The sequence below is a fragment of the Grus americana genome, chromosome 7 (genome assembly GCF_028858705.1).
Source record: "Grus americana isolate bGruAme1 chromosome 7, bGruAme1.mat, whole genome shotgun sequence".
NCBI classification, from domain to species: domain Eukaryota; kingdom Metazoa; phylum Chordata; class Aves; order Gruiformes; family Gruidae; genus Grus; species Grus americana.
The window spans coordinates 35,135,898-35,147,157 of record NC_072858.1 but is presented as its reverse complement, the minus strand read 5'-3'; positions in this window follow the sequence as shown (position 1 = coordinate 35,147,157).

Sequence of the window (11,260 nt, the reverse complement as noted above, 5' to 3'; positions counted from 1 at the left end):
AAGACAGGAATTTAGGTCTGTGGTAAGATCTGAAGCATTACATATACTTAGTGGTTCACTGGCAGCCTTGATTGCCACAAAGATGGGTCAGGTGGAGAAAAATCTAGAACACAGTTTTGCTCCGTGTAGAACTGTACAACAGTTTTCAGTGGAAGGTCTTTTAGGTGCCTCATGTAGGCCCTCAGTAAGGATGGCAGTTGATGAACCAAGAGGCGTCTCCGTAGGCCAGGGTCAGGGTTTGCTCACAGCAGCAAATGGCCGGGAGCAGCCAGGGTCAGCAGTTTCACACAGCTCCCATTTCCTGAAGCTCCTCTTGCCTTTCTCCCCGACCTTCAGACTGGTGCACAGCCACCATGTTGACATACTTCTAATTTAAATTCCTACCCAAACTGATTACGATATTCTCACTTCACTGCCCTTCAATGCAGTTGAATTAAGACACCAGGGTAATAAATGGGCTACCATATTAACAGTGATGTATCTCCCTGTTCTACAGAGCCTATGTCAGACTAATTTTCATGTGGAAGTCATACTGTCACTAGATTTCACTGCCATTAAGAATCAGTTAAACATTAATTAATAGGCATTTAAACTTTTACTAGGACATGTTTAGTGAAAAATTCTCCATTGGCAGAATTGTAATTGGCTTTCTACATTTCAGCTCCTTTAAAAATGATCTTTTCTATCTGCATGCCCCATTGCTCCACCACTTTAATGTACAGTTCATTTGGTAATCATGTACAGACAGACAGACAACTAATCTATTTCTTCTGACACTTTGTTTTAAAATCCCATTTAATGTGATCACTTCCTAACAGAATCAAGAATTTAGCAGGAGAAAAAAAAATGTAAATGGAAGCATTTATCACCCTTAAATGAAATACAAGAAAAGATTGTCAATATTCAGAAACTCACTGACATTCCAATAGAAATAGTCATTTCCAAGCACGCTCTCCAGGAGTGAAAACATAATGGAAAATTTAAGTCTGCTGTTCCCTGCTTCATGCTACTGTATCTCCTCATTTAAAAAAAAATCAATACAGGCTATTAATCATTTCACCCCATGTCCAAAGACTGTGAATGCCTTAAAAGGTGAGCTGTAAAGGTCTGAGGAGAAAAAAAAAAAAAGAGAGAAAGAAAAAAGCAAAATTGCTATATAAACAGTCCATAATTAGGAGACAGACATTTCAAACTGATGTTTAAATTATACACTGTCTCTCACCTTTTTACAGATCTCAACCTCCTCACTCAGTTGAAACACAGAGCCACACACAAGATGATTATTTCTCTACCCTTACTGACCAGCCCAGGAGCAAAGAAAAGGACGGCAGGATTTCATTCAACAATCTAGAGCTCTTCCTTATTCTTTTTATCTTAGGTTTTTTCCCTTAGCTTTTATATATAGGAAATAAAAATAAACAGAATCATAAAATGCTGAATAAAGTCAGCTTCCTTTCACCTTCTTGCAGACTCCTTTCTCCAGGCTCACTCACTGAAGATACTCATTTTGGCAACTGAGTGCATGCTGGTACATCTCAGCTGAGTGCGGAGCTGACCACAAGTGGATCAGCAGCTTCATGAGCCAGGAGGAGAAACACTGGTCTGCACCATGCCAAAGCAGTTCTTGGCGAGTCCACCTGCATCTTACACACAGGTTGTGACACCAGGCTTATGCCCACAACAGATCAGAGCAGATCCTCAGGAAGGGTAGATTGTACCAACTCCACTGATCACAGTGTAGTCATACCATTTCAGACCACACTGATATTTTCATTACAAACAATAACTAAAGATTGGTTTTTTAATCCTCCTGGCCATCTGTCAGTCTGTAAGTGCACAGTCATACAAACACTAACCCAGACCTTGTAGGATAAGACAATGTATTTCACCTCACAATATTTCCACCATCAGTTAAGAGCAGGTGACAAATACCGCTGCTAAGGGGACCATCAGAGACGTCCCAGCAAATTCTTTACAAGTGTTTTTACGGAAGAGCAACACATGCTCTTAATATGTTGTCTTCTCTGAAACTGCAACTAGCTCAACAAGAAACCCTAAAATAACTGGATTTCTAGATGCTGACCTTTTCTAATTTTCAACACTAAACCTACTTAATACCAATGGGAAAGAAAAGCCCACAGCACTGAAAAGGTGACTTGCATATTCACAGAGGCATCATGACCTCATCACAGTAGCATCTTTAATTTAATGCTGCCTTTACTTCTCATATAATGCCAGCAAATTAAAGCCTTCACATTTTAAACAGTTATTGATTTGTCTGATTTATGAATAAAAAGAAAGCTAAGTAGCTGAAATGTTATTTGGGCTGACTGAATTTGGGCTTTAGCTGGAAATGCTTCTTTCTAATACAGGCAAAGCCTGCCCTCTAGAGCATTGCTGTCCCTTGGTGAGAGGAACCCATCCGCGTTAACTGACTCAGAGTCAGTATTCAGGAAAGAAAAGTGAACTTGTGGGATTGCTTTAATTCTGTTTCAGATGAATTGAAAGTGACAGATTTTTCAGTTAGAAGTATATGAGCCTTTAAGCTAGAAAAAAGTTTTCAGGTTCAAGGTTAAATTATAACGAATTCCTAGCTGCATGAGAAGGAGCATCCGAATGTGATGCTTTAATACCACTGGAGTCGCCTCTGCAAAAGAACAAAAGGAACTGCCTCTCTGAGACACACCAAAGCCCATACTGACCTGCCATCCGTTCTCCAGCAGCCAGATGTATGAAAAGAAGGCGTAAAATTCCCAGATTCAAAAATTTTACACGTTCCCAGCTGAACACCGCTGGCACAAAGTCTCTGTGACAGCACTTGCTGCAATGCACACCTGTATTATGACTCTGGTTATTACACTGACTGCGCGTAATGACCTGGAGCTGCTGGCTGCACTGGAGAAGCATTTGCCCAGTTCTGACAGAGCAATGTTGGGTTGTCCCCCCTCGCACCCAAGCAAATTTGACAGAGCATGCGGGAAAGGAGGGACAGACAGACAGAGGAATAACGGGATCCTTGCTATGTCCTTCCACCACTGCACTCTCCTTTGTCAGAGCAGCAAACAGTTATGTCCACGTTAGCAGCAACATGTGGGGCACAGCAGCACAAAGAGAAACACTCAATCCTTTCATCATATAGATAATGAGGCAGTACCTGCTTGGATAAGGCACAGTCTGACCCAAGAACAGATCACAGGAAATAGGAGCACACAGATAAAAGTCATTGGCTGAGCTCATGTTGTCTTTGAGGTGATTTCAGACACCCTTTGAGGATTCAAGGCAGAGTACCAGAAAGTACAGGGTACTTTTTAACCCTGAAGTACTTCTTCACCAAAAAATGACAGGCTAGATTCTCAGGTCACTTCAGAAAAATATATTAAATTTGTCAGCAGAAACTTCCTGGCCATGGTTCAAGCCACCCAGATACTCATACTTCCTGCACTGGTCCACTTCTATGCTCTTCTAGACCTCTCAGGCAGTGGCACTCTAAGATATCTCAGGAACATGGCAAAAGGAGGAGGTTTTTTTCCAAGGGATTCAGTCTTAGAATTTCAACACCCCACCTTAAAAGGTATGGAAAAATCTTAGGGTATCTTTACACGACAGCCTGAAATCTTAAGCTTTGATCTAGGACAGCCCATGCAGTGGGGAGAAGCTGAAACCAGAGCGTTGCCCAAGGTGACTTACCTGCTTTCTCTGCTTGGATTTGGTTCTTCACCCTCACCTAGCCAGTTTGCAGAGCAGGGAACTAAGTAAGCTACAGGCTGGCGTGGGAGGAAACAATGGTTTGGGGTTTCCTTACAGATAGCCCGCAGTTTGTAGAGATCTGTCAGAATGTGGAAAGAGCAAGTATTTGGCAGAAGATGGAGGAGAGGTATTTGTGGTAAATGACAGTGAAGGTTCAGGGCTGGGCAGACAGATGGAGGCTTACATCAGTGAGAAGAGGCAGAAAATGAGAGCATCTTAGTGGCATATTTAATTTCCGTATGCTTGTTCTTTCAGGCAACAACCTGAGCAGCTGCATTCATTTCATGCACAGACCTCTCTAAGGATCCTCTCATATATGGAAATCACTGAAATCACAAATGAAATACATCTGTCTCCCTGATGCACTGCAAGAGCCTTTTCACTAGGCACATCTACACAGTGCAGCAGACTCAGAGAAAAAATAAGCAACAATGCACAGAAAAATGCTCAATTGTGTTCCTCTGAGCCTGCTGTGAAACCTTAACTAATTACTGTCACTTAAAAGAGAAATGTAATTAAACCACTTGGGGTGGACAGAACCCTGATCTGATGGGAGGAGGGCAGTGCAGCTGCAGCAGCCGAGTGTGGTATGGGAAAGTACGTGTTTGCAAACAAGCTGTTAGAGCTGAATTTCTCCTACCCACTTCCGTTTACCGGGTGAATATTTTCCTGAAACTTGCCTCAAATGTCATCATCACTTTCTGTTAGTCCTCACAAAGGTGCAAGACGATCTTCCAATGACCAAAGGAATTAAAAAAATATCTCCTCTTCTTTGCATTCAGTGGACAGCACGATGGGCACAATCCCCCCTTCCTGCCACCAGGAACCAGCCCAGCCAAAGGAGCACATCACCAAGAGCCAGCACCTTCTGTTTGGATATGTCTTGCACAGCTCAGCTGATAAAAACTAGACAGAACACAGTGCCAGGCAATATAGATGCAGACTACTTGCCTTTTTACCATGCTTGTACAGATAGTAATATCAGCTATTCTAGTTTTATTCCTTGTAACAATTTTTTGTGTCTATTTTGGGAGCTGGAAAATTTCAACTGCATTAATATGCTTTAGTCCCCAGTCTCATCAGAAAATGTTTGTGTTCCTCAGACAGAATATGAATCATTGTAATGGACTAACTTAGCTTCCACTCCTACATAATAATGTGAGATGCATAAAGTACCAACAATCTGAAATGCATACTTAATTTACGTTTGGGCAAAAAAGGAACGGCACATACAAAGTATTTGCCTTCGTTAAGGTGCTTTTGCACTTCTGTGAGCTTTGCTGATGTCATTTGATGACATTCCCTTGCTGCTGAAGAGGCCACCTTATAAGCAACAATGCTGCTGGACTTTGAAGATCTGAACCATAAGATGCAGTGACAAGAAAACAAAGATATGTTGTGTTTATCTAATCCTTGCACTTCCCATCCTACTTGGATTTGAAAATGGGGCATTTAATAGCAGAGGAGGGCAGTTCTGCAGAAGTAAACGTGCATTCAGTTTTAGGATTTACTGAGCAAGGCCTAGTCTTCCTTAATGTTTGGAATTTTTTTTTTTTTTGCCTTTGACTAACTTAATGTTATGTCCGTGAACACTTCCATACCAGGCTAATAATTCTATGTCATTTCCAAAAATGCTCACAATGTGAACTGGTAAAATAACAGAGTGATTAAACCTGAGAACATACTTATTGGATAATTTCAGATGAACTATCACTTCTATTTTAGTTGCTGAACATTTTATATCCTGTTGTGCTACTTAAAGGGTTAAATAATTACAAGATCTAGATGAAATTGATAACCAAATGTGATGGCTGAATATTTCCTGAACATTGTAAGTGACCTAGGATTTGCATTGAAAAGAAATTTCAGGAATCAGCTTTCAAAACTGCATTTCTAATACAAAATTTTTTCTATTGAAAATTTTCTGTGGAAGTACAGTACGAGTTGTTTTTCGTTATTCTGGTTTACACACAGAAAATGGCTTTCTAGAGCAGCTGTTAATATCTCTCACATATACAAACTACTCAGGAGACTGTTCAGCAGGTCAGGCACAGTGGCAGACTTGGGCAGAAAACTGTCCTCTTCAACACTACTTCTCTGGTGCTATTTGCCCTCTACTGTGAAAAATAGCTTTTTTACTCCAGATCCTGGAGGGGCAAAGCAGGCACAATCACCTTTCATGCACCCTACTTGCAGCTGCTGCCACCAAATCATTAACAGTACTAATAAATTAGTGATAAGCAAACACAAAGCCACACCCTCAAGGAAAATTAATTTAAATGGTGGTTCTTTACTCAGCTGAGCCCGTATCAGCAGGGCAAACATGCAAGGGAACATTCTGAGCAGCATATACACCAACCAAAAAGATAACTAAGATCAACTGCTTATTAAAGTAATGGATATGCTAACTTAAAATTTTGAAAAATTATTTTCAATGAAGTATTCTTTCCAGAATTTAAAGTGAGAAACTTAAAAATTTTGGCAGGAATATTTCTCGGGTTTGATCTCCTGTATGAAATAATAATAGGAAAAATATGGCATGAAGCCCAGTTTAATCAAATTAGGACTTCTAAGTCTGAAAAGAGACATCCGTTCTTCAGACAATGACTCTTATATGCAAATGTAGAGAAAAGAACTTCAGTAACTTTCCCAGCTAACATAGAGCTCAAACTCAGTCATTACATTCACTTTATTAAACTCATTTTTCACCTTAATGATACATGGATAAGGCAATTTACAGTGGAGGAATCATGAGCTCTGTTTCGCCCCTTTGGAAGCACAGATCTGTAGAAAACCAATAGCAGTGGAGGCTGACTGGAAGGGTCTCTTTCGAAATGAATGTCATTCTGCATTTATGGTCAGCCATAACATTTCTTCCACCGTTGCTGAAGTTGCAGGCGCCTTCCTATCAAAAATCCATATTTTTTCTAATATTTGTAATTCAAGCATAAAAATTTTCTCTGATTGAGATTTGCCAGCTATGTTCTCCCTCTATTTCACACCTTTGCAGTATAAACACAGGTTTAACTTGTTAGAAGAAATTTCCTTGGTTAGTAGCTGGGAAACATTTGACAGCATTAAGAAAATATGTTTGGCCATTTTTTGGAGTAACATAAACCTAAGAATACCAAAAATGAAGACATTTGAGGCACTCTGTAATGAACCTTTTGCTCAAAAGCGAAATCTCAGAACACAACAAAGCCAAATGCTACCACCTATTCACTGGCATCTTAAGAAGCCTTAAATTTTGAATGCACACACATCCACCAGCCTTTTCTGTCACCAAGCCAGGGAAGGTGGAAGGAGAGCTGGCAATGGGTCAACAGCCCCTCCAACTCAGATCTCATCTACCACTCATGTTACCATTGCACAAGGGGATGAAGAACAGAGGAAGATCAGATGAAGTACAGTGCTCTTTCCCACAAACCTGAAACTTTCCTGGACTCTGTGAAGGTCAGAGTGGGAAGCAAAAAAAAAATTAAAAACAAATTAAAAAAATCTTTGCTAAGCTCCCATTCCAGTGTTTAACATCACATGTCATATGCAGCAAAAACAATTAGAGCTCCTGCAGCCCTATAGTCAAAGAATCCCTAGTCCCAGGTTTCACAGATGAAAGGCAGTCAGATGTGTGATCTAAACTCAAAGACACTGGCCAGCTGATCAGTGGTGCTTACCAGAACAAGATACCAGTGACACAACCTTGTTACAACAGATTGGTACCTTTTCAGACAGCAAAACTGATGCAGGTTTTGACAATAAAACACGGCTTGTCTATTCTGCAACTGTAATGGATAACACAGGTGGCATTTCACCTCGACTGCTGTGATAACAGTAACATAACAGAAATTCTTTCTGAATAGAATCCTTTCTGCAGGAATACAAAGATATGTTAATTACACAGGGGTACCGAATTTGGATTCTATCTATCCTAAACGATATTTTTAGGTTTAATTCACATCCTGTTCATGTAAAATGAGAAGATAGTCTTTTGAAGGCACTGTAATTACATCAGGTCAAACTGATACAAGAAGAAAATCAAGCCATTATGATCACAGGCTGGAGCCTGGGTAGATGCTCAGCAAGAGCAGATTCACTGCCTGCTGTATTTACAAAACAGCAGCAGAGATTATATTGTTAAATTCAACTGAAGCTGATTCAGAATAATATAGTTAGGAGGTCATACACTATGCTGGTGCCATTGGCTAGTGGATAAAACTGTAACTGAAAATTTCATTTTTCTCATTTCAAATCTTTAAATATTGGAAGCAGAGAATGAACATTAATTTATCATTATGCATACCATGCATGACATTTCTAAACTACTTTTATACTAACAAACTTGTGGTACGTGTATTCTAGGAAAAAAAAAAAATCCAAGAACTGTACCATGGCATAATGAAAAATAAAGAGGGTTGGGGATGTTACTGAAAAGTATTAGAGCTTCCTTCCAGTACAAGTCTTTGAACCTAGAGATCTTTCATGTTTTATAGACTCTAGGTCTGATTCTTCTCTTGTTGAAAATGACTTTACATGACAGGAATTAGGTAACAGAGTTACTCCTGTCTCACATGAAAGGGAAGTCAGAGTTCGGACACTTGAGTGAATGCTACCAGATCCTCTGATCCTCTCAAAGAGTTCTCCTGAAGTGGCAGGGGAACAAATTGTCCCCATTTCCATACTATCTGTGAGTGCAAGTGTTCATTCTTACTGCTTGAGCCCCTGTGTATCTCAGCCCAGAAGTGACAGTTCACAGGCTCCTAGAAGTCTCCCATCTTAGTGAACTGCTTTTAAAGTACTCTTATAACACAACCTTTACTGATTTTAATGGTTAAAGTTGGGGTATTTTAAACAGGAAAAAAGGAAATAAAAAAGGAGTGCTTTTTCTATATGCTTCTGTAAAGAAAGAAAAGATCCTTTTGTTCTTTCTCCCTTCAACAATTTCTCAGAACAAGCTTGATCAGGCCACAGAGATTAAAAATGTGCAATACCTAGAAAGATGCTTTTTAGGCAAAGACAAAAAGTGAACAAGCAAAAGGTAAACTGTCACATTCAAGGCTGAGATTTGTTTAAAACAGCAGACTTCTCTTCTGACAGTCCAGCTTCTAGAGCCAAAAGGCACAAATTTCATCACTACAAGTAGTATTTAATAAAGGAGAGGGAGACATAGGGCTGCCTGAGTCTCTAAGGATCCCTCCTGCCCAAATTCCTACTCGTTGGGGAACCCACCAGTACAGTGGCTGCTCCAGTGAGCCAGGGAAAGTGGCACGAGACAGCTTCAAATGAAAAGGGTTCTGTAGGCCAAACTATCTGCATGGAGCACAGCTCTCCATGGATATTCTGATAAAGGAAGCCTTCGGATCTAAAAATATTCACAGAAGACACAAACAAACTCAAAAGAGAACAAAACTGATTAGCAGTTTTTGCATTCGATTTTAAAATATGCATTGTTTAAACTGGAAGTGACGTTTTGTCAGGAAGCCAGGTTTGCAATTCCTTTTATTTCATTTTTGTGACAAAACCCAGCAGCACATCTTTTGCAGTTCTCCCTTATTTATTAATTCCATGAATAAAAGATTTTTCTGGTGACTAATTCACCCTGACTTTTTGGCCACCAATCCTGCCCTTTTTATTCCTTTAGGGAATAGATTTCCTTCCAAATTTAAATGGCAGGACTGAAGAACACTTCAATGATGGCATAGTACACAAGTGGTACCATTCTCCCTTGAAGAGCTGATCTACCTGCCTCAAGAAAAAAACCCAGTGCTTCAATTAAGGAACTTAAATTATTCATAAAGAGAAAAAACCCCACATATCTTTGTCAAATGTTGTCAGCCATTTCCTTAGATGATGAGAATAGGCACAATAAAATAATAGCATTTTTTACACCAGTTAACACTGAAGATGAGAAGAATCACTAGTCACAGCAAACTCTGAGCAAGCCCTGTAACAGTACTTAGGAGATTTAGTCAAAAAGGCACTTTCTTATCTTGAAACAACAGAAATCCACTTTGTATCACCCTATGACAGGAGGAGCCATCTCTCTATAGATCTTAGCACTCCAAGTTACTTTAATTACATCAAACTTTGTTTTTCATTTTAACAATGTCACTATACCAAACAACCCCAGGTAAAATGAAGAAATCATGTCCCCAGTGAAGCTAATGACAAGCCACATATTCATTTCAAAAGACCCAAGATGTCAGCCCCAGTTTACTATTCTAAAAGGGATAATCAACTTTTCACCTACTATTATTCCAGGTCAATGTAGAATTTAATTCAAACACCTGTAGCCAAGAGCAGCCACTGTCCTTCAGATCAATGTACAACCCTACAATAGACAATCGTGGAACAACCTGACAAAGGGAAATTTCTTTAAAATCCAGCAGTTTCATCAGCATTAAATAAGCTCTAGAATGAGTTATTACCTTTTCTCAAAAGCCACAGGAACTGGTGCCAGAAAACTCAAGCATAAAACGTTTTTCTGTGCAATAAAATTGAAATAAGTAAGGCAGGCATTTATCACCTTCATTCTCAACTGAAAGTCAATGGACTCCCAGAATCTTGTTTAAAAACATATTCCCTCCATGTTGGGTGAGAGAAAGGCCGCAGAGCTCCTGCCTAAGCAAAAGAAGAGAATTGTCACACTTTACTCCCAGAGCTGCTAGCACCTCCCTATTCAACTTACTGTCAGGAGGGATTTCTGAAAGCAAACCTGCATGCAGCTGACTCCGTAACTGCTCTAAGCAGCAGCTCAGCTCAGCTTTTTTCCTACTCTCCTTTTCAAAGAGTGGGATTCACGCTCTGGCCCAGGTGTGTATTGGTGGAGTAGGGAAAGGGACCAGAGGACCAGCAGAGTCAGTTCCAAGACCAAGTTTTCATCAAACTATTATGAATAATTTGTACATTGATGTTTTACATCTGTGCACTGCAGAAAATCAAACAATAAAAACAAATTAAAAATGCAAAGTCCATAAAGTAACTCTTGCCCTGCGGTAAACGGTACAGCTATTAAAGAAAGAAATCAAAGTCTAAAAAGAGGAAAACACACTGTAACAATGTCCATTGAACTACATTAAGGGCTGGGAAGACTGAAATGGAAACACGTCCCTTTGTCACATCAATCCCTACGAGACATGCAAGCGAGCTCACAACTTCCAACTGTCTCTGTATGATCAGAACATTTCTTTCCTATTACTGATTCAGAGAGAGCACTGAAGCCTTTTTAAAACTTGATTCTGTGCAGTAACAGTATTAGAGAGATGCCGTGTGTGCATACTGCAGAAACCCAAATCAAAGACCTTTTAGACTTCAGCCTTGACATCTTCCGTTTACACTTTGCATCACAAAATAATGAATGGGTGTATTAACAGCAACAGAAGTGACAGATGTCATTCCCCATAACCTCTGCTCGTGCATGGTGGAAGGCTTAGGTGAGATCCTGGAGAAACCTGCGCTTGTTTTAGACAACAGTAATTCCAAATCCAGCTCCTCTTCAAAAGTACCCAAAGATCCT